This window comes from Chlorocebus sabaeus, chromosome 27 (assembly GCF_047675955.1).
Source record: "Chlorocebus sabaeus isolate Y175 chromosome 27, mChlSab1.0.hap1, whole genome shotgun sequence".
NCBI classification, from domain to species: Eukaryota; Metazoa; Chordata; class Mammalia; order Primates; family Cercopithecidae; genus Chlorocebus; species Chlorocebus sabaeus.
In genome coordinates, this window is record NC_132930.1 from 34,423,063 (window position 1) to 34,446,261 (window position 23,199).

The window sequence follows — 23,199 nt, forward strand, 5'->3', positions numbered from 1 at the left end:
TATCAGGGAAAAACAAACAAACAAACAAACAAAAACCAACTATATATTAAGGAAATTGGTGAAGCAACATCAAAAGCCCTACCCAACCCTACTTTTTTTTCTCAGTTTCTATTCACTTTAAAACTTTACCATTCTAGACAAATGAAACATTTCTCACTTTCCAGTAGCCTTCAAATAATCTCCTGAAAATATCCATTCCTGACCAGGTGCAGTGGCTCACGCCTGTAATCCCAACACTTTGGGAGGCCAAGGTGGGCAGATCACTGGAAATCAGGAATTTGAGACCAGCCTGGCTAACATGGCGAAACTCTGTCTCTGCTAAAAATACAAAAATTAGCTGGGCGTGGTGATACGTATGGTAATCCCAGTTACTCAGGAGGCTGAGACAGCAGAATCGCTTGAACCCGGGAGGCGGAGGTTGCAATGAGCCGAGATTGTGACACTGCACTCCAGCATGGGTGACAGATACTCTGTCTAAGAAAAAACAAAATCCTTGGATAAGCAAACTGGTTCTCCTTTGATGCCTTCCAGAGCCAACATGCTGTATCTTGAGCCCTGTTCTCTGATTCCAAATTTAGGTCAATCCAGTAATAATAAGTCATTCTCTCTCTTTCAATTATTTGTTACAAGTAGTTTACTCTTTTGGGGTTTACAAACTCTTCCATCATGGTCTAGTGAAAGCATTGATGCTTTAAGAGAGATCTTCAAAAATTCATAAATGAGTGTGAAATTGTTTTAATAGCATGGGCTTCGGAGACATAGCTGAAATCCATTGTCACAAAAATGAAAACTTTCATTTTGCAGAACAAGAAATTTGGGAAAACCTAGGCCCTATAAAGGATCAAACAAGTTTTGTTTTCCTCGCCATCTAAGATGGTGAGTAGTCTCTCAGGAACTTGCATTGGGAAAGCTTCTGAGGTAGCAGCTCACTCAGGGGGAAGAAAGGTGTGAACTCTTAGCAGCGCCTGCCATGGCAAAGCAGCAGAGTTTGTGAGCGGGAGTTTCTTGCATTTGCCATCTCCACACTAAATCACAAGGATTCCAAAACCAGGGGCCTATGAGATTCATCACAGTTGTTTCCTCATAATAAGGTGACCAACCACCGGGTTTTCCTGTGACTCCCAGTTTTAGCACCAAAGTCCCAGGTCCCTGGAAACTCCTTTGTCCCAGGCAAACCTGCCCATCCATGTAGCAAAACAGGTTTTGCATAGTCCTAACAGCTCGTTAGGCAGCAGCTCTTGCATCCCAAGCAATTTGCACACATTGATTTTAATCCTCACACTCGTGCCTGATGGAGACATTAATATAATCATAGGACAGGTAAGAAAACTGAGGTGAAGAGACATTCAGGAAGATGCCCAATAAGTAATAGAGCTGACATCAGAACCTAGACGGGACTGGCTGGGTAGCCTGTGCTTTCTCTGCTACAATGATGGCTTTGAGTGTGTATTCTAAATAAAACCCAGGTGAGTGGAATAGGCTAACAAGTTGGCAAATGAGGAATAATCAAGCATCAGAAATCGTGAGACCCAAAACATCTCCTGAGGAACCAGAGTCCTGGCGGTGCAAATGAGGTTCACACCTGCCTCTGACACCATCGCTTTTTCCATTACTGTGACTCAACTTGCTTAGCACAGCTAAGGATTATCCCATTTGGCTGAATTGGAAACCTCCCTTCCCTTTGTAATAGAGGCGAATTCAGCCTGTCTTAATGACTCACCTGCAGTTTTGCACGAGGCAAGAGAACAACTGAAAACATCTGTGGCTATTTTCACTTCACTCCATTTACCTCTGCAACTGGATTTTGGGAGTTTGCATTTGCCAAGTGGACTTTGTGAGATTCTTTACAAATAATCAAAGAGGACTGTTGTCTCTGAGCCAGCCAGGGGAAGCAACTTCAGGGTGGGTGTTTCTATAACCCAACAGTAGGTCCCCGCTTTTACCACCACCCAAGATTGTCAGCACGTTGCTTATCTCTCACTGCAGAACTCAGATAACAAGGTAACATAATCCCTGGGCTGCATTTCTTAAAGGAAGAACACAGTATTTCTTCAAAGAGGGCAAATTGTCTCCACTAGCATATTTAATCTATCTAGTCACAGACTGTGAACATTCTTAATTCCCCTTTTCAAATATATGCATAAAGTTGACTGCACATTTTAAAGAGCCAGATGGATTATTGTTTAACATTCCTAAGAAAGAGGTTCATGGACATCTTCTGGCTTAAAATGACTTCTTAAAATGACTTCTAGCTACTTTCCTTAAAACAGCCCCCCCAATAAATTTAAAAAACAAATAAATAAAACAAATACTGGAAGGCACACTCCAGAACATTTTGAAAATAAAAATAATGCAGAGGACCTGACCCCAAGAGATACCAAAGCAGCCCATAAAATTGTGTGGCTTTGGCACAAAAGTAGACAAATCAAGGAATATTTCAGAAATATAATTACCTATAGATCTCAATTTGGGGTGTTTTACATATATGAGGAAGGGATGGAATTAAACAATATTTAAATAATTGGTTTCAACACAGTTATCTTACATCCTTAATTTAGCCCTCATGTAAATTTTTTAATGAATTAGAGACTTAAAAAATGAAAGCACTAGAAGAAAACAAAAATATTATTAAAATTAGGAACTAAAATAAAACCTATTTCCTCTAAACAGAAAGACTACTTTTTTAAGAAAATAGAAGTCTTAAGAAAGACTATTTCTTTTCAACAAAAACCATTTTTCCTAATAGACATATCTGAAGGCAATATGGAGTTGTGGTGAAGCATCTGAGCTTTGGAGGGGGTCAGAGTTGAGTCCATACCTTGATATTCATACACACCTGCTGTGACCTTGAGCAAATTATTTCACCTCTCCAGTCCCCTGCTGCCTTCCTTATCTGTAAAATAAACCTGTCAGTATTTCCTGCTCAATGGGTTGTGTTACAAATTAAATACCGTATTATATGTAAAACATTTGGCACATGGCAAGAAATCAGTTAATATTATGAATTATTAGTATTACTATTTTTATAATAAAAGACTAAGTCTCAAAAATGTATAAAATTTATAAAACACTAGACAAGTGAAACTAGGTCAAAAAGTAAGAGCTGTGTTAAATTTTACTAGTTTAAATTCCTCTTTTTAAAATGCAAAACACAAAAGAGAGACGTAGGCAGAAAGAACCAATATTCAGCAATAAGAAAGCCTGCAAAAAACATAATTCAGAATGATTAAAATTAAAAGAATGGAAATTATTTATTAGTTATATATAAACCAAAATAAATAAAAAAGTAGAAATATTTATTACAGACAAGTTAATATTAGAGGATAAAAATATTAAATTTTATATTGACTAACAGCGTCGTCATGTTCCAAGCAACATAGTATCAAAATACAAAGCAAAAGACTATTCTAGAACTCAAGAATTTGACTAAAGCACAATTGTTAATGGTAATTCATTCTTTCAATCTTTCACATGTTAAACAAGAAAAAAAATGAGGACATGGAAAATTAAATGGGTAGCTAATTAAACAGAAATAATAAATATACATTTCTTCAGATACATTAATTACACCACAAGTTTTTTTTTTTTTTTTTTTTTTTTTTTAGCACTCTCAGTTCCTTTATTTCTACCAATCTCTTAGACTGATTTCTTCACGGAATTGAGTAGTTGTTAGAATGTGGTACAGACAGAGCATTTGCTTTCCCTCAACTTCTGAATTAATATGATTAATTAATATAGTTAATATTTATTGTTATTCTGCCAGTTAAAAATTGAAGATAAAGTTTTTATGTGCTAGGCATTGAACTGTTTACATAGATTGCCTTATGCCTATTATTAACATTCTTGTTTTTTGGGGTTTTTTTGTTTTGTTTTATTTTGTTTTTATTATACTTTACATTCTAGGGTACATGTGCACAACGTGCAGGTTTGTTACATATGTATACTTGTGCCATGTTGGTGTGCTGCACCCATCAACTCGTCAGCACCCATCAACTCGTCATTTACATCAGGTATAACTCCCAATGCCATCCCTCTCCCCTCCCCGCTCCCCATGATAGGCCCCGGTGTGTGATGTTCCCCTTCCAGAGTCCAAGTGATCTCATTGTTCAATTCCCACCTATGAGTGAGAACATGTGGAATTACACCAAATTTTAATGTAAGGTGTACAAAAACTTTCCAAATAATAGAGCCAAAGAAAAGCCTAAAACATTTCACCATTGCAGTAATTGTATGGATTGCATAGTTTGATAACAATGGAATACAAAAAAAATTAACAGAAATGTGAACAAAATATTCTTAACCACTTACAATTTTGAAAGTTCTCCTAAATTTTGAAAGTTCTCCTAAATCCTTAAAATTTTGAAAGTTCTCCTAGAGAAAAACATAATTAATATATACATACTATTTGTAAAATAAAGGAAAATGAAATCATTGCTTCTAAAACTAATAGAATTTTTTTCCATTCTATGCTCTAGTGACTGCTACATTTCTGTACACTGATGTACAGTAAATGAACAATTTTACAATTGTTTACAATTGAACAATTTTACTGAATTTTCATATTAATTCTAATAATTAATTTTCTCTATGATTCTCATTCCATTCTATAGAATTTTTTAAAAATATAATTATTTCATTTGTAAATATTGAGGATTTTCTCTCTCCCTTTTCAATAGATTTATCTTTTGTTTTTATTTCTTTGTTTAATCCACTGGCTAAAAGTTAAACTATGCTAAATAGTGAGAGTGATAACAGGCTTCTTTGTATTATTCCTGCTTTTAATAAAATTGATTCTAGTGTGTTTACTCATCTGATATGATGTTGTCAATCTTATCATATGTAAAGAAAACTATCTTCTAAAAAGTTCTGGCTGGGCATGGTGGCTCATGCCTGTAATCCCGACACTTTGGGAGGCTAGGGCTGTGTCCAGCCTGGGAGATCACTTGAGTGCAAGAGTTTGAGACCAGCTTGGGCAACATAAGGAAGAACAACCTCCAGCTCTAATTAAATAAGTAAATAAAAACAAATTAATTAAGTGTTCTAATTAATGTTTTTTATTTAATCACTGACAGAAGTTAAATTTTAGCAAATGCCATTTTCCAACTAAGGAGATGATCAAGTATACTCTTCCCTTTTGTACTATTCACAATAATTATTTTGTTGATTTGTTTCCTAACTTTACTAGGTTAAACTCTACTTGATCGTGGTAAATTATTTCCATAATATACTGTTACATTTTATTTTCTATGATTTCACTTTCTTCATGCATCTGTGTTCAGAGTAGAATTTTGATGAGGATTATACTGAATCTATAGATCAATTTGGGGAGAATTGCCACCTTAGTAATATTAACACATCATTTTTTTGCTTGTGAACATCCAAGACAGTCAACTGAGAGCATTTTCAACAGGTCCCCAATCTGTTCTGGTACACTATCGATATACAAATTAGCACCTTTCATGTTTCTCAAAAATAACTGTAGGGAAGTAAAATGAATGAAAGCGAGAGTGTATATAAAATATGTAGGAATAACTTTAATTTTAAAAGTGTAAAATCTATATAAGCAAAACGATAAAAATCCACTATGATAGAGAAAAAGAACACAATTGGAAGGATCTCTCATACATAAGCAGTAGAGTCAAACCTGAGTTTATGCCTCTAATCAGTGATGTGGATTTTGAAAATTATTCCTCTTGGCCTCATTTTTTAAGTGAATATCATAAAAGAACCTATTCTAGATGGCTATTTTGGAAATTAAATGAGATATTATTTATGTTACACTTTTGAGACATCAAAAGTATTCAATAAACACCAAGTACTCTTATGAGTATGTTTCTACAAAGATGTATATTTATCTTGAATTAACGTAAATATTCAATCAAAATCCCAAAATTATTTTGTCCCAAATATCATTTGACATTTCTTTAAGAAATACAGTCAAGTAGAATTGCTAAGGAGTGTTTTAAAAAATAAGAGCAATTGGTGAAGAGCAGTTTGTCTCTGTTTAAATGCATTATAAAGCATCAGTAATTCGAAAAATATTGTGCTTATGACAACTAACAGATTGTTGAATCAGAATAGATAGCTTAAAAACAAACTCTAGTATGTGTAAAGATTTTGTTTATGATATAATGTTATCACAAATCTAAATAAGAGAAATCATTATTTGATTAATGATATCTACACAATTAGCTAACTATAGGAGGAGGACATAAATGCAAATTCTCAGCACTCAGAAGAGAAAATATATAAATTTCAGCTGGAACACGGAGATAAATGTGTAAAACAGAAGTATAAAATAAGAAAACATAGTTGCATTATCTTTCTTGTCTGAGATTGTAGACTGACTTGTCAAGTATAAAAGCAACAGATTAAAATTTCATGAAAACGATTATTTAATTTTTGATATGGTTTGGCTGCATCCCCACCCAAATCTGATTTTGAATTTTAGTTCCCGTAATCCCTACATGTCATGGGAAGGACCTGGTGGGAGGTAATTGAATCATGAGGGTGGTTATCCTCATGCTGTTCTTTCCCTCACTTCAATTGGCACTTCTGTCTCCTGCTGCCATGTGAAGAAGGACATGTTTGCTTCCCCTTCTGCCATGATTGTAACTTTCCTGAGGCCTCCCTAGCCATGCTAAACTGTGAGCCAATTAAACCTCTTTCCTTTATAAATTACCCAGTCTCGGGTATGTCTTTATTAGCAGTGTGAGAATGGACTAATACAATTTTATTTTGTAAAAATATAAAACTTGTTTGTAACATCAAAACTAAAAGAAAATTATTAACTGGGAGAATTATCAAAAATCTACCAAGCAAATAGTTATCATTGTTATTAAAATAACAAACATTGCTTTATTGCAAAAACATCATAACTATAAGAGAAAGTAGACAGAGAACATTAAAAAATTATAGAAATGTAAATCATTAATAAATATACGACAAATGTTCAGCCCCACTGGTAGTCAAAACAATGCAATGTCTACCAACAGCCATCTACCAATTCTTAAATGTCAGGTGCAATCATCTACGTAGGCTCAAACTCCCAGTTTTACAGCCTGAGGAATTCTAATGCAGTCCCCACTACTTCTGCCAACCATATACCTCCCTGTCTCATGGTTCCATGCTGTCTTTCCACATCTGCACATGCTATCTCATGTGAACCTGGTCACTGACATGGATTGTCTTCCAACCTTGCAGTATCCATTCCCTATTCTTCTACTGACAACAGTCTATTTCCTTTGGGGAGATCAAGCTGTTCTGCTCTCCTATAGCCAAAAATACAGTTTGTGATTCAGATAGACCATTCAGAATATTTCTCCCAGGGAATGTAGTTGGGGGGAAAAGAAGATAAATAAGTGAGAAGATATCAGATGATGAGGTGGTTCACAAAGAATCCAAAAAGATAGCAGTCTAGAATCTATCTACAACTACTGTAGGTACAGGGCCCAGGTCACAGTAAGGCAGCTTTGGCAAGCTGGGTCACCACTAGCACAAAAATACGGTTGGTACCTCAGTTCCACTGAAGTCCAATAGGACCTAATTTTAAAAGGTATTCATTAAGTGACCATATCCAGTGTTCATGAAAGCTGATGCTTCTATGTATGATAAACATATTGTTTCTGGCCTTCTGTGATTTTTACATTGAGATTTTTTTTTAAAGTTTAGAGGGGTAGCCTCTTCTTTTCTACCTATATTGTGCAACTGAACTCCATAATTTGTTGCAAGAATTCAAATTGTTACTAAAACAATCTTTATTTTTGCTGTATGGTTCAGAGAGAAATGAATGATTGTCTATTTTGAGTATTAATCTTCAGTTGTTTCCATGGATACCTGATTCACTTAGAAAGGAAGCAATGAAAATAAAGGACTCAGAGGCCAGATAATCTATATTTGGTTCCTCATGGAGGAAAAACCTGAGGCTTGGGGAGGTGAAACTGTAAACTCTCTAACAGTGGGGATGAATTAGTTAAACAATAAAACTCTAGCTGCTGTGCTTGGGAGAGGGGAAAAGTATGTATAATCCTTTTTATAGCTGTTGTAATCACTTCTGAGTTTCTGTTCAAAGGAGGAATCCATTTTCAGATCACACCCCAATCAAAGGGTTGCTTTTCCACTCCTCAGCTCTTATTGTGGATGAGTGGAAAATAAACACAGTGCCAATCAGATTCAAAAGGAAGAACGGCAGAGGTAGAACCTGCACAGAGACAGACGAACAGGACTATCACAAAACAGAGGGAACCCCTGCCTGGAGCAATGCCTTTTCAGAAATGCTTTTTATTGAGTGTCTATATTTAAAATTGGATTTTTAAACAATAGTATGCAGAAATCAAGATTTTGGTCTGCAATTTCACATTATGTCAATCATCAAAGAAAAGCACATATGCTGGTGGCTAACCTGGGACAAAAGTATTAAGAGACAGATGTGTGAGACTCAGCAGAACGTGGGCGACAAATGAAGAGAAACTGGGACAGGAACAAATAAAGACAGTTTTTTTATTCATGCCTGGCCAAAGGATTTCACTGGCTCTGTCTTAAAAAAATGAAAAGAAAGAAAGAAAAAGAAAAATTATACCAAAGTCCCTTTGTATTTTGTTTATATTTTGCTGTGTAGCATTACACTTGTTAACCACCTTATGTTTTGGGTTGAAAATTTCCTGATGATCAAGGCAAAGAGTGAATCATGAATAGTGATTTTTATATGTTAGAGTGATAGGGATTCTAATCAATAAAAGGAGCCACTTTCCTGACAAAATTTTGTATCAATTTAAGTTGAATATGAGTTGAATTGTGTAGATATTCAAATATCATAGTGTTACTGACAATGCTGATATGGAAAATACAGCTGATACATGCAGGCATGCAGCCTTCCTAAACTGAATTGGAGAGACTTAGCCAGCCAGTCAGATGTGACCATGCAGCCCTGAAGACTTGTCAGAGAGGCCTACTTTGCCATGTGACAGCAAACCAAACAGAACCCGTGCTACGTTCATAACAGCCGTGAGTTGGGAAGAGGCTGCACTCACTTTCCCTTCTCAAGTTCACTGATCCAGTAAGTCACTCCATTGCCCAGACAGGAAGTGATATGGCTGTGTCCCCACCCAAATTTTGAATTGTAGCTCCCATAACTCCCACTTGTCAAAGGAGGGACCTGGTGGGAGGTGATTGAATCATAAAGGTTTTTCCCATGCTGTTCTCATGATGATGAATAAGTCTCAGGAAATCTGATGCTTTTATAAACAGGAGTGCCCCTGTGCTAGCTCTCTCTTGCCTGCTGCTATGTAAGACATGACTTTGCTTCTCCTTTGCCTTCCACCATGATTGTGAGGCCTCGCCAGCCATGTGGAACTGTGAATACATTAAACCTCTTTCCTTTGTAAATTACCCAGTCTTGGGTATGTCTTTATTAGCAGCATGAAAACAGACTAATCCAGGAGGGTAGAGTGAGGTCAGGAGCACTATCTTAGTGGATTCTATCACCTACCACCGACCAACAGTAGGGTCCAAAAATAAAAACAAATCAGCTTCCCAGGAAAACCAGCTTTCTTCATACTGAGACTTGAATTTCCAATACCATGATGTATTTCAAGGCAACATACTCCTTCTGTGTCCTCTAAGGCCAAAGCCCTCATATTGATAACAACAACAAAAATAATTGCTGAGATTCATTCATAGGAGCTGAATTGTTACTCCCTGCAGAAGAGGGAAACTGTCTCTTAATACAGGGCTCTGTTAATTACAAAGGAATGAGTAATTAATGGTGAAGTTTCAGAGCCTGTGGTATTGGGGAGGAATGGAAAATAGGAGCAGCAAGAGAGCCTGGAAAGAGCATGTATTTTGTAAAGGGAGTTCACCTATAAAAGTCTAATTCTCCAGACTTTGGATATGAGAATAAGGACTTAACTAACACTGAGTATTGAGTGCATGCTCCTTTCCAGTCTCCACTGTAATAGCTCTTGTCGTCTTCTTGTAAGAGTCACCTAAGATGCTGACCCAGGAAAGTAGCCCTTTGACAGCATCACAGCATGAGACACAGGTAACAGCATAGAGTTTAACTTCTCTCGAACCCTAAATTTTTTGCCATAGATGTCATGCAGGTTTCCAGAAAATTTCTGAGAAAAAAAACATGTGTTGAACCCTTTAAAAGTTTCCATTCTTTCCAGTATTCTCTTCATCTGCAGCTACATTCCCAACCAAAAACAAGTAAGCATGAAAAGCGCTCCTAAGCCAAGTTATCTGTCCAGAAGACAGTGACTATACTTCAAGTCAAATTCAACCCAGCAATTCATTTCAAAAATTTTTAGAACTCCTACTATGTGCAAGACCTTAAGAAAAAAAAAAATGGGTCTTGCCTTCCAGAAGCACTCAATCTACTGAGAGTTTCAAAGCCATCCTAAGTCACCTCCCCACTTCCCAAGCAGAACACAGATTAAAGGCTATGATATTAAAGAGCATAGAATGTGTGCTATGGAAACACAGAGAGAAACAGTTCTTCTGGCTGGAGAAGAGATGAGTTTTACTCTCGATATAAGGTGAGGAATTGAATAGAATTAAGGTTGTGGTTTATCTCGTCCCTTAGAGCAAGACTGTTGGCTAGGTAAGGGGAGGCTTAGTATAGAAATAGAGTTGTTACATTTCAGAGAGCATGCCACATTGTTTTCTATACTGGGCTATCTAATTCTGCTCAGAACTTCCATTCATAGGGGTCAGTGAGGGGCCCAAGCTATCCACTGTTTTTTTCTGACTTCTGTATGGTGACTGCCCCTGGATGCTTCATTACATGTTTCAGTCATGTCTAACGTGTGGGCTGGAGATATGGTGAGAAGCCTGGATCAGAATTTCCTTAGACCAAAGACTTATCTCCTAAGGCCAGTAAGCTACAAACTTTGAGCTGGTCAATTAGAGTAAAATTGCTCAGGGATCCAAAGTCATGCACTCATGACCTTTGGAATTGGAGACTTCTTGCAAAGATGTCTGGGTTGCATAGAAAGCCCCCCCTTTCTGTGGCTAACTTCTATACATTGCTCAATTCTTGGTTTGTACCACACTTCCTCTGGAAGCTTCCCTAACACCCCCACACCAGGCTAGTGACCCCTTCTCTGTGCTTCCGTATTACTCTGTACTTATCTGCATCACAGAACTTACATACTACCCTGTAGTTGTGTTTTTACTATCTTCCTTTCCCAATGGTAGTATGTTCCATGATAGCAAAGACTGTTTTGTGGATAGCTGTATTCCTAGAGTCCTGTATTTCTAGAGTAAAGTAAATGCCCCATGTTAGGCATTTAATAAACACATGAATGAAAGAACAAATGAACTATACCACTGAGTTTCAGCTCTTTCGACACTGGAGTACACAGTAGGTCAACAGAAAAATCAAATAAGTAACTCATCATTGCTACAGAAAGAAATCTGGAATGAGATGCCTTCTCTTTATTCATCATAAATTTATATTTCTACTAAGATAGGAAGTGGATGGTTGACATTGCCACCACTCAGCATGGAGCACCTCTGTTAGCTAGAGTTCACTCCAGGCCACCCAGCAGGTGGCTGGCCATCCCACAGCCACTCTTCATAGTCAGTCACCTTTGCCTTCTATGCTGATGCATTGTCCACAGCTGGAGCTCAGGCAATAGGCCTGATTACCTCTCCATATCACTAGTCTTAGCACCCAATTCCAAAGCAAAGTGTCTAACAGTGCCAGGTCTAGCAAATGTCAAGCCTGCACAGACTCCATTGTGCGCTCGTCCTAGAAGTAGCCTCCAACCAGCTGTGTAGCCACAGGGCACAAACTAAAACACAAACAGACATTAGGGGCTGCAGTGATTTTGTAAATTGTAAGTTCTGAAGTTGGAAAAGTTCCTTAAGTGGGCCCCAGTGGAGATGGCTGGATGGAGTGAACAGCCAAGAGAAGGGCTCCTGCAAGACTCAGGAACTAAAGTCAGATGGGAATTCATCAGTGTATCTGCACCAACTTTCTCCCGTAAACAGTTGCATATCCATTGTTTTTCCCTAGAGAAGAGCTTGGTCCGGAATACATTGCAATCCAGGTTGGAATTTTTTAAAGAATTTAAAAATCCTAGTAATAATTCCATATTAGATTTTCACAAGCATACTTAAAGGTTCTTCCTTATCAAACTTTAAAGACTGGCATTAGCATTTTAATTTCTGAAAGATATATTACATCATCCTTATCACTAAACAAACATCAACAGTTAGAAATGAAAACAGTACATTTTTGAGATTCACCCCCTTTTCATATCAGCAACAAAAAACTCAACAAAGAGCCATTTCTCCTGAGCAGTTTCAAGATCCCCTCAACACCAACTGCATCTGAAAGTCATGACTTGCCTCGGAGGTACTCTGGAGAGGCTGTCAATGGGATGCCTTATTTGGGTCTAAACAAACTCAGCTTTTGGCCCAGGCAAACCCCACCCTTGATTATAAACAATGCTGGCACTCTCTGACCAGTATTTGCAGATGCATGGGGGCAAGCAAAGGAAAAACCTGCCAGTGATGAACTGGGGGCATTGTATAAGGGCATGCTTACTGGAAAGCATATCTAAGAACTCACTCCAGGCCTCTCCTCCTCCAGAAAGCCTTTCTGGACTATAGCCCACAGTGGTCTCTCCCCAGGGAACTTCAATTTTTTTATTACCCACATATCAAATGCTCATAGAAACATAGAAGTCAGAGCTGGAAGGGATCTTTAGACATATAGACCATGGTCCCCAGATCATTACCCACAAGCAATAGAACTTACAGATGTACTTTCTTTAGACTGCATACTTTTTAAGAAGATATTTAGTTATCAGTTGGAACTAGGAAAATTTCACATTAAAAAGCAATCTAGAATTCCTGCTTTCTTGAGAAATAAATCGTTTTTGCAATGCCAGTCATGCTGGTCATTAAACTGCTGACTCAATGTCAAGCCCACCCTTTCTTACACTGGTCTGTGAGGCAGATGCTAGAACTCTGCAAACATTTCTCTTTTGCCATCTGATTCTCTGTTGGGTTCTGCTAATAAGAAGCATTGCAGAGACAGTCTGAAATGTAGAGGAGAAAGAAAGGACACATAGCTTCCTGTGTCTCTCCTCTTCATCACTGTCACCCAAGCAAAAGTTCTTTACGCTGATAGAGTAGTGATTCCCATTTGTGGTTTTTCCACATGCCCCCAAATCAGCTTAGTTACTCCCCCTCACTGAGATTCAAGCACCAGCCATCCCACTCACCTCCTTGGAGGTCTGGGTTTCTGCAACATGGGGCCTCTGCTCCAGGCTTTTAAGTTAGTGCTGTCCAACAGAAGTATAACGAGAGCTACAAATGAAAGTCACCTATGTAATTTTAAATTTTCTAGGAGCCATTTTTCAAAAGGCACAAAGAAACAGAGGAAATTAATTTTAACCATAAATTTTACTTAATTCAACTTATCCAAAATATTATCATTCCAACATGTAATTAATATTTAAAACTTTTAATGAAATATTTTACATTGCATTTTTTACACACTAGGACTTTGAATGCGTATTTCACACTTATAGCAGTACTTCCCTATTCAGGCTGACTGCTTTTCAGGTTCTCAACGGCCACATGGGGCTGGTGGCCTCTGTATTAGAATTGGCAGCACTAGGTGCCGAGAACCACATTCTCTCTTTCTTGTTGCTCCAGCCACTAGCAGTAGCAGCATCCCACAGTTACCAGCTGAGTGTTACCTTAGTGTGTTCCTTAAGCCTTTCAGTCCATCAATCTGTTTAATTATTCCTGGTAATAATTCTCCACTTTGAAATGATTGATGTGTTTCAGTTTTCCCAATAGACCTGATCAATACAGTTTGTACTAGTAATTGCTGAATAGTAATTGGCTCCTCTGATGTGTCCAGAGCTCACCCTTTAACACCAGATCCCACGACTCCCCAGTTCTGACGCTAGAGAGCAAATGGGTTGTTATTTGCCACTCTGTTTCTGGGAGAATTATGAAGAAAGTGATTATCCCAATATCGTTGCTTTGAAACATTGAAAAGGTTTAAAAAGAACTGATTATGTATCAAAAATAATGTAAGTGGCCATATTGTTTTTGCAAGAAGACTATTCCTATAGTTTAATCTTCACTCAATCACATTGTCTCCCTGGCTGTCTGTGGATAATTGGGCCACAGAGATTGCCCCGGTTCCAAACTGTTGGTTATGAGCTCTCAGAGGATGGGACTGTCATCCCAGGGACAGCCACCAAGTCCTCCTGACTCAGACCTCACTGTTAAAACAGAGTTGTTGTTGGCCATGTCCTAGGCAAGGCTGAGAATAGGTAATGGTAACCATGATTATGATTTAGACTTTACAAAATACCTTTGTGTACATAATTTCATTAGCTGGATATATGCATGGTGCATTCCTGTGTGCAACCTGAAATGTAGACAACCCCAGTCTGCCATACTCCCTGCCTTTGCAAAACAAACTACCCTGAGCAGTGATTTGGAGTAAGGACTCTGAAAACACAATACCTAGAGTGTAATTCAAATCTACCATCTCTAGCTGGGGGGCAAGATACTTAACTTCCTCTCTCTGCCTCCATATCCATATTCAAAAAATGTGACCATAAAGGCATCGACCTTATTGGGTTGGTGTGATGATTAAGTGTGTTAATGCATGATCATATGTGTTAATTTACTGTGTGCTTAGTATACAGTAAATTCTCAATAAACATTCAGTAATACCATTGTCATCATCATCACCACCACTTTCTTGCCTGATTATGTCAGCAGAAGAGGATCGAGATTAAGAGCTTAAATTTGAATTTTTAAATTCAAAGTAATGTTCAAATCTTGGCTCCTCCACTTCCCAGCTGTACTATCTTAGGCAAATTACTTAACCTCTCTAAATCTCAGTTTCCTCATCTATAAAATCACAATATATGCCTCAAAGAGGATTTCTAGAGGAAAAAATGAGGTATACATGAGTGTAGTATTGGGCACAGGATAAAGGCTAAAAAGAATGCCTGTTGTTGTTGTCAACATAATCACCGCCATCATCATAATCACCATCATCTCCCCTCATGGTAAAATACAAGTATGGGAGAATGTTTCATCTGTTTAGTGTCACTGCATTTGAGGTCTGGGGAGCCTACACAAATTAGTATGATATTCCCACTAAACCGTGAACCATTGCCCAAATCACTCTACCATCTTCATAAGTAAATTAAGATATTTGGACTAAAATTCTAAAGCTCTTTCTAGCTTTAAAATGTTTTATTCTCTAAGCCTTTAAACATTCCAATTAATTAATTTATTAGGTAAGTTTCAGATATACAAAGAGGCTCTAATGGGACAGAACACAGGAAGAATAAGTTTGGGTGATAGGAAAAAGGAAGAAGGAATGACGAAAATATAAATGGATGCATGGAAGGATAGAGATAGATAGATACATACACACATAAATAGAGATAGATAGATAGATAGATAGATAGATAGATAGATAGATAGATAGATACATAGCTAAATGGCTAAGCCTAGCAGGTTCAAGTTTCATCTGGAAGAACAGAATCCTGGGAGGAAGGAAAAACAGAAACTACAAATTTATTGGGCACCTTACTCCACAGGTCAATTAGAACTTGCTATTTTATGTAATTATTTTTCCTATCTTACAGTTGAATCCAGAGATTAAGTACCCAAAGCCACAGCACTTGTAAGCAGCAGAACCTGAACATGAACCAAGAAATATTGAACTTCAAAGCTCAAGTTCTATTTCTAAACAGCTGAGTCTGCCAGTTCAACATGAACCTGGCTGGAAAGGCAGCCACAAACCTGAATCCTTAATTAGAAAAGCAAATATGAAATAAGAAATGGTGCTCAGTTAATTTCATAGGAAGCTCTCTCCCCTTCCAAGTGTGGGTGAAATGAACTGAAATGAAACTGTCATTTTGAAAATAAAATCTCCACCTTGCAGCCAGTTGAGTCTATGTGCAATATACTTGTGATTGGCCCTTTGGAAATTTAAGCTGGGTCAGGCAGTGTTGACCTCCTTAACCAATTTTAAATCCAGGCAATATTTAAAACATTTCACTCTCAAGAAACAATCTTCTTCATAAAGCAATTAAAGAAAATGAACAAGAACCAGGACCCCTTTTCTCGGAATGAAAGATAAAATTGCTTGTCCTACATTTTCACTACTTGTTTACTCAAGGTTTTTCCCACAACAAACAGAGTTCACACTACAGAGAATTCTCTAGCATCCAAGTTAATCAACTGCTTTGCTCCACAGAAACCTTCTCTGCTCAAGCTAATCCTCTCATCAGCTAGACAAATAATATCTTAGACCTTTCTAAAAGTGGTCCAATTGGCTTTATTGTTATAAGCTTGTTACTTTCATTACCACCATTGTACATTTTGATACTCAGACCTCAGCAACAGCCCACCCGGCTAAGGTCAGGCCTAAAGTCAGAAAACCTTGGGGAAGGAAAATTTCCGTGAAAGTTCAAATGGCTGGCCCAGAACATCTAACAGTATCAGAAACTAGGCGGAGAGAGGCCAGCTGAGGTTATTATAGCTTCATGGTGATTGAGACGAAAGCAAGAAAGTGGCTGTCCAGTCATCAGCTGGTGGCAATGTCCATGACAGAATCAGGATCCAGTGCCCCTCTTTCACAGGCTACTTCTTCAGGCTGTTGTGTTCTGTTCCATCAATGCACCAGCACATATGATGTGCAATTCTCCACCCTCCCACAGTACCTTGTTCTCCAACCCATGCCAATGCGTGCCATGTGATATTCACAACTCTGAGAGATGGGCATTGCTATGGGTTCAATGGTGTCCTCCAAAAAGCTGTTCCACTTCTAATCCCCAGTACCGGTGAGTGTGACCTGATTTTGAAATACAACAGTCACAACACTTCTGACACAAAATCTGTGTAGTTTTCACGCCAAGACATTCTCTAATTCTATGCAGACACCAACTAGGTGCCCTCTAATTTAATTCCTCTGACACCAACTACCCAGAGTCAGCCTACTAGGGCTCTGTCCCACAAGACTGCTCCTCACTTTAGATACTAATTGCAAATAGTGGGCTCCCAGTTTACCCACATTTCTCTATGACTTGGCTGCAAATCAGGGGCTCCCAGGATCTCTCCACCTCAGGTATAATAATTTGCCATAACAACTCACAAAATTCAGAGAAATACTTTGATTACTATTACTGGTTTATTATGAAGGAAATCATAAAGAATACAAATTAACGGTCAGATGAAAACACACATTGGGCAGGGTTCTGAAGGGTTCCAAGCACAGGGGGGCTTCTGTCCCTGTGGAGTTTTGGGTGAGCCACCTGCTGGCACAGAGATGTGTTAACCAACCCAGGAGCTCTTTGAACCCCATCCTCTAGGGCTGTTAACTTTAAAAATCAAAAAATTTATACATTTGGAAAAAGAAACTTTATTTATTTTAAATAGTTATAGCCTGTAAGGTGGCCATCCCGCAGGCTGGGAAGTGTGCTTCAGGCAAAAGTCAGAGACAGGTATTGAAGGAGAAGGTTGAGGCTGGAGCTTTAGCTGAAAAGGTGCTAAACACACATACTCAATGGGTTATAGGAGGAGCTGTGAATATTCATGAAGGTGGTCCTGAGGCATGAGCATTGAAGAAACATGCATGTTACATACAACCCGTGTTCACTTGGAGGTGAAGACTTAACATTTAAATGTACTGCAATTAGGCCCTATATGTTGAGGTGTTTTCAGGAAGTGATGGCACTTCAGTTCTCAGCCTCTGTAAATCAGTCACAACCAGGTCTTGGCCAGTGGTCTTCTTACCAGGAGAAAGGGATTGAAATCAGTCTCTTGTCTAATCAAAGTTGTAGTTATGGCTTGTGGAACAGGGGAGTCAGTCAGCATCTCGTGGTGAGCTACAAATTGTTTTAATATTGCTTATCTTGAAGCCAGTGTTTGTTTCACTGCTAGAGAAAAAGAAAACCTTGTGCCAATTAGAATATAGTTTATTCTTTAAGTATAGAGGTGCATGACTTTTTTTTCTTTGAGACAAAGTCTTACTCTGAAACCCACCCTACAGTGTGGTGGCACGATCATGACTTACTGCAGCCTCAACCTCCTGGGCTCAAGTGATCCTCCTGCCTCAGCCTCCTGAGGTTGGGTGGGACCCCAAGCACACACCACCACATCTGGCTCTTTTTTTTTTTTTTTTTTTTTTTTTTTTTTTGTATTTTTTGTAGAGGTGAGGTTTTGTCATATTGCCCAGGCTGGTCTAGAACTCCTGGGCTTAGGCAATTCACCCACTTGGCCTCCCAAAGTGCTGGGATTACAGGCATGAGCCACTGCTCTGGGTCATGACTTAACCCTTGCCTGGCATGATCATACATCCTATTTATAATTTGGTAACTTAGTGTCACAGAGTTTGTTCTACTGGTCTTATGATCTCTATTTTAACATTAACGCTGGTCAGTTGTGCCTAACCTGCAAAAAGAAGGAACTGTAACAAGGCGTGTCTGACCTCCTAATCCCGTCATGACCAGGAACTCAGTTTTTAAGGTTTCTCTGGGGTCCCATTGGCCAAGAGGGGCTCTGTTCAGTTGGTGGAGGGGCTTAGGATTTGATTTTCAGTTTACAGCTCCAAGACCAAATATAACAAAGATGCTCCTATCACTGCTATCACTCAGGAAATTACAAGAATTTTAGGAGCTCTGTGTCAAAAAACAAGGGCAGGGATCAAATCTATATTTCTTGTTATATCACAGGTCCTTTGCGGATGATTGCATTACAATGAGGTCATTAGGGTGGGTCCTAATTCAATAAGACTACATCCTTATGAAAAGGAGTTTGGGCACAGAGCCAGGCACATACAGAGGAAAGATGTGAAAACAGAGCCAAGGAATGCCTGCAGCTACCAGAAGCTCGGAGAGGCCTGGAACAGATCCCACCTCAGAGCCCTCAGAAGGATCCAATCCTGCTTGGAACCAGTATCTTGATTTTGGACTTCTGGCCTCTGGAACTGTGGGACAATATGCTTCTTCTATTTAAGCCACCCAGGTGGTGGTACTTTTTTATGAGAGCCCTAGGAAACTAATATAGGGATACATGGTGTTTTTTAGTTGAACAAACTGAAGTCTAGACCTTCCGTGATTTTCCCAGCTTGTAGTTAATGTAACTAGGTCCAGAAATAATAAGATCTTCTGGCTCCCATATGAGTTTCATGGTAATGGAAGAAGAACTAAAAATAGTCCAGGTGATCGGACAGGGCCCTAAATCTAAGACGCCTTGGTTTCTAAATTGTTTCACTCCATTGTCTGCCAAAAGACAAACAAACAAAGATTAAACTTGTTTGTCTGCTCTGCAAGCATCTTTGGGATGTGGCCCTTGCCATCCTTCCCAGAATTACCTCCTGGCCTTCCAGACTTGAATGCTATACTCTAGCCCAGGGTTTGCCAGAACATATGTATCAGGTAAGATTGTATGATGCTGCATGTAACGAACACTCATCTATAATGGCTTAACTGCAGGCAGGGCTACAGTACTTGCAAAATGAAGGCAACAGGGACCAGGCTTCGTCTAGCTTTCTGCTCTGCCACTCAGCATATTCTCTTCATCCTCATAGGCTAGAGGTGGCTGCCACACTTCCAGGGACCAAATCCATGCTCCAGAAAAGAAGAAAAGGGAGAAAGGGATAGGATGATGAAAATGCAAAAGACACCTGCCAACTATATCTTATTTCATAAGAAAAATAACATCCTTCCCTAAAGTACCATCCAGTAAACTTATATTTTATTGGCCAGAATTCGGTCACACAGGCAACTCAACAGATGCCTGCAAAGGAGTTTGGAGAGGTGAGCATTTTTAAATTGGGCACAGTGCTTCCTCAAACAAAATGTATTTCTATGAGTATAAAGCAGGGAAGAAGACATATGTCATAGTCTACTAGCAGTGTCAGAGACAACACAGGGAACATAAAATTGGTGGCGCATAGAAAACTATTTTTTACACCTATAATAGTTAAACATGTATTCTAATATGTATTCAAAAAACGATTAAGGTATCAGGCTTGAGATTTTACAAATATTTTTGTCTGGAATGATATTAAGGTTGGGAGTAGAGCAAGAAGGTAAATTGATTTAAATTAAGATGATAAGTAAAATTGTACTGCTGGTTTGAAAAGATAACACAAGATACTCAAATCACTACAATTTGGGATATGCTGGGATTAACCCATTATATTTCCAAAAACATGTTTGACCACTTTAATTCTCTGTGCCTTTGCATATGCATATGTCATCCTGAAATTACCTTCCCTGAGCTTTTCTTCCTGGACAAATCCTAAATGCCTATAAAACTCTTCCTAAAGGTCACTTCCTTTGTGATGTATTCCTAAAGGTCTCCAGTTAATTATCACCTCCTCTAAGTTTCCTCCAGCACTTGGCATATATACCTGTATCTGCCTTTATCTCCTTGTATAAGTCAGCATTGTCTATAATAATGCTTTATCACAAACAGTCTCCAGAGCTTAAAGGTGTACAAATACAAATAACTATTTCTCACTCATGTTGTACCTGTGGATTTGATGCTATAGCCCTGCCAGACTGTGGTTGAGTTTGAGGTCTGATCCACAACTTTTCTCAATTTAAGTGTCAAGGCTGAAGGAGAGTCTTTACTTTCCACCTGCAATCATAAATGTGAAGTTCTCATGGTAGAGAGCAGAAATCTGAGAGAAAATTTAGAGAAAATTTTAAATACCTCTTAAAACCTCTGCTTGGAGCTACCAAAGCATCTTTTTCACCCACAATTGCATAGACTAAAGCAGGTCACATCACCAACTCTAAAGTCAAGCAGGCTCCCTCTTTGTGGGGGAGGGAGAGTAGATACATGCTGGATAATAATACAAACATCCCTACTCCCAATGTTATAATTATTTGTACCCCTGTCTCATCACTGGACTGCTTTTGCATGGCAGAGACTAGGTCTAGTGGACATTTGTCATGACTTTCAAAGAATCTAACCCCAACTTAAAAATCCTAAAACTCATTTTACCAGGTTCCCTTGCAGCTAGAACAGCTAGACATGTGACCTGGTCTTCCCCAATCAGATGAACTCGTGGGTTCAGATATTGTGTCCTTCAGATATTGTGTCCCAAAGCAGGGAACAATGTTGAATCCATTTCCAACAAGATGTATGTCTGCCTAAATTAGCTACAATAGATTCTGCTGTCTGCAACTATGAGCCTGACTGATACGCTAGGTCTTACCACAATGCCCAGTACACAGTAGGTGCTATAGGTTTGCTGGAAGAAAGTAATTAATATGATTGAAAATCGCTAACTTATTCAAGCACTTACTGTACACCAGATGCCATTCTAAAAGATATATTAGTTAATTTTTTATCCAATCTTCACCACAACCCTTTAAGGTAGATGCTATTTTTGTTCCCATTGTACAGAGCAAGACACTGCAGCACAGAGAAGTTAAGAATAAATAATGATCAAATCATGAAATGCTGATCAATAGTTCTTCTAAGAGACATTGTTTCTTTAGTACTGCTTGAATGAAAAATGTGGTCACCACAACTTCTCGGGTCTCTAACCTAGTCAAGACCTCCATTTCTGAAGAGCTACATGGAATCTCATGGTATTTTTGTGTGTGTGTCAACCCACTTAGGAAACATTTAGCAAACACTCAATTTGATTCAATCACTTAACACTTATTATATTCTCCTCTAGTTCTCATTTCATCATATAAAATTATATTCTCCTTGAATGATCTCTGGGGGATTGAAGGACTAAAAAAGCTTTTAAGAACAGTGTTTCGGTAGTTCCACCAGCCTCTTTAGGAAAATGGCTCTGAGATAACTCAGGTGTTATTTTTAAATTGTTGCTTAGTGAATTAACTCTTCAGCACCTTTCAAAGATAAGAAGTATTATCAATTCCACTTTGTTAATCTTCTGTTCCAAGATCAAATACCCAGAATACAGGTGCAGTGAATTCTGAAATATGCTGGCAGATTATAATTTAGAGAAATTTTTCTGCTGCATCTTTTAAAATTATTTCAGCTCATTTTATTGATGTAGGGTAGATGTCAGCAGAAAATAGAAAGTGAGATACAAAGAAGTTTACAATCTGGATAATTTGTATTGATAGACTTCTGTGCAAGGCTGTTTCTCCCCAAAAGGCATTTACATGAAGAAAACTGAATCTTTCCTATGGACTACTAGCCCCTTCTTCTCTTCTGTGTGCCCTGGTTTTGAGTCTGCTCCTTGCTATTTTTTGTTCATTAGGAAGGAAGAAAGCTAGCAAAGGTAAGGGCCAAGTGAGAGTCCACAGTGTTGAGTAGGAAACATAATCTCAATTTTCACAATGACCATTATGGACCCAAGTGAAAGGGGATGAAGCTGAAGATCGTAGTCATTAAATGACTAGGGCTAGTGACAGCAGATTTGAGATTTGAACTTCTAGTGCAGTGTTCATTGTATTAGACCACGTGGTTCTGAGCCCAGACATATCAGTGCAACTGAAAGACATCTGCACTTTGAAACTGAAGGATGAAAATTCTTGTAAGCACAAAGAGATAAAGCAAAAGGCGGGATCAGATGCAAAGGGGTCACTTCTGAGCATGTTGGCCTACAGGTAGGGCATAGGCAACTTCCTACCTAGGCTGCATGTAAGGCCAGCTCTACATGCTTTGTGAACTACGGTGAGGTGCTCTTTTGAGCTTAGAGTGTTCAATTCAAGAAAATAATTCATTCAGAGATGACAAAATCTGAAACCAAATCAACTTCTGTGCCTGTTGCAGGATTTCTTCAAGCTCTGGCATAAATGGCATCTCCTTCAAGTCTTCTACCTAATAAAGATTAAAAGGATCTTTGAAAATCAGGGAAGGCTATACCAACCAAAAAAAGTCCAGGACCAGATGGATTCACAGCCGAATTCTACCAGAGGTACAAGGAGGAGACGGTACCATTCCTTCTGAAACTATTCCAATCAATAGAAAAAGAGGGAATCCTCCCTAACTCATTTTACGAGGCCAACATCATCCTGATACCAAAGCCTAACAGAGATACAACAAAAAAAGAGAATTTTAGACCAATATCCCTGATGAACATCGATGCAAAAATCCTCAATAAAATGCTGGCAAACCGAATCCAGCAGCACATCAAAAAGCTTATCCACCATGATCAAGTGGGCTTCATCCCTGGGATGCAAGGCTGGTTCAACATATGCA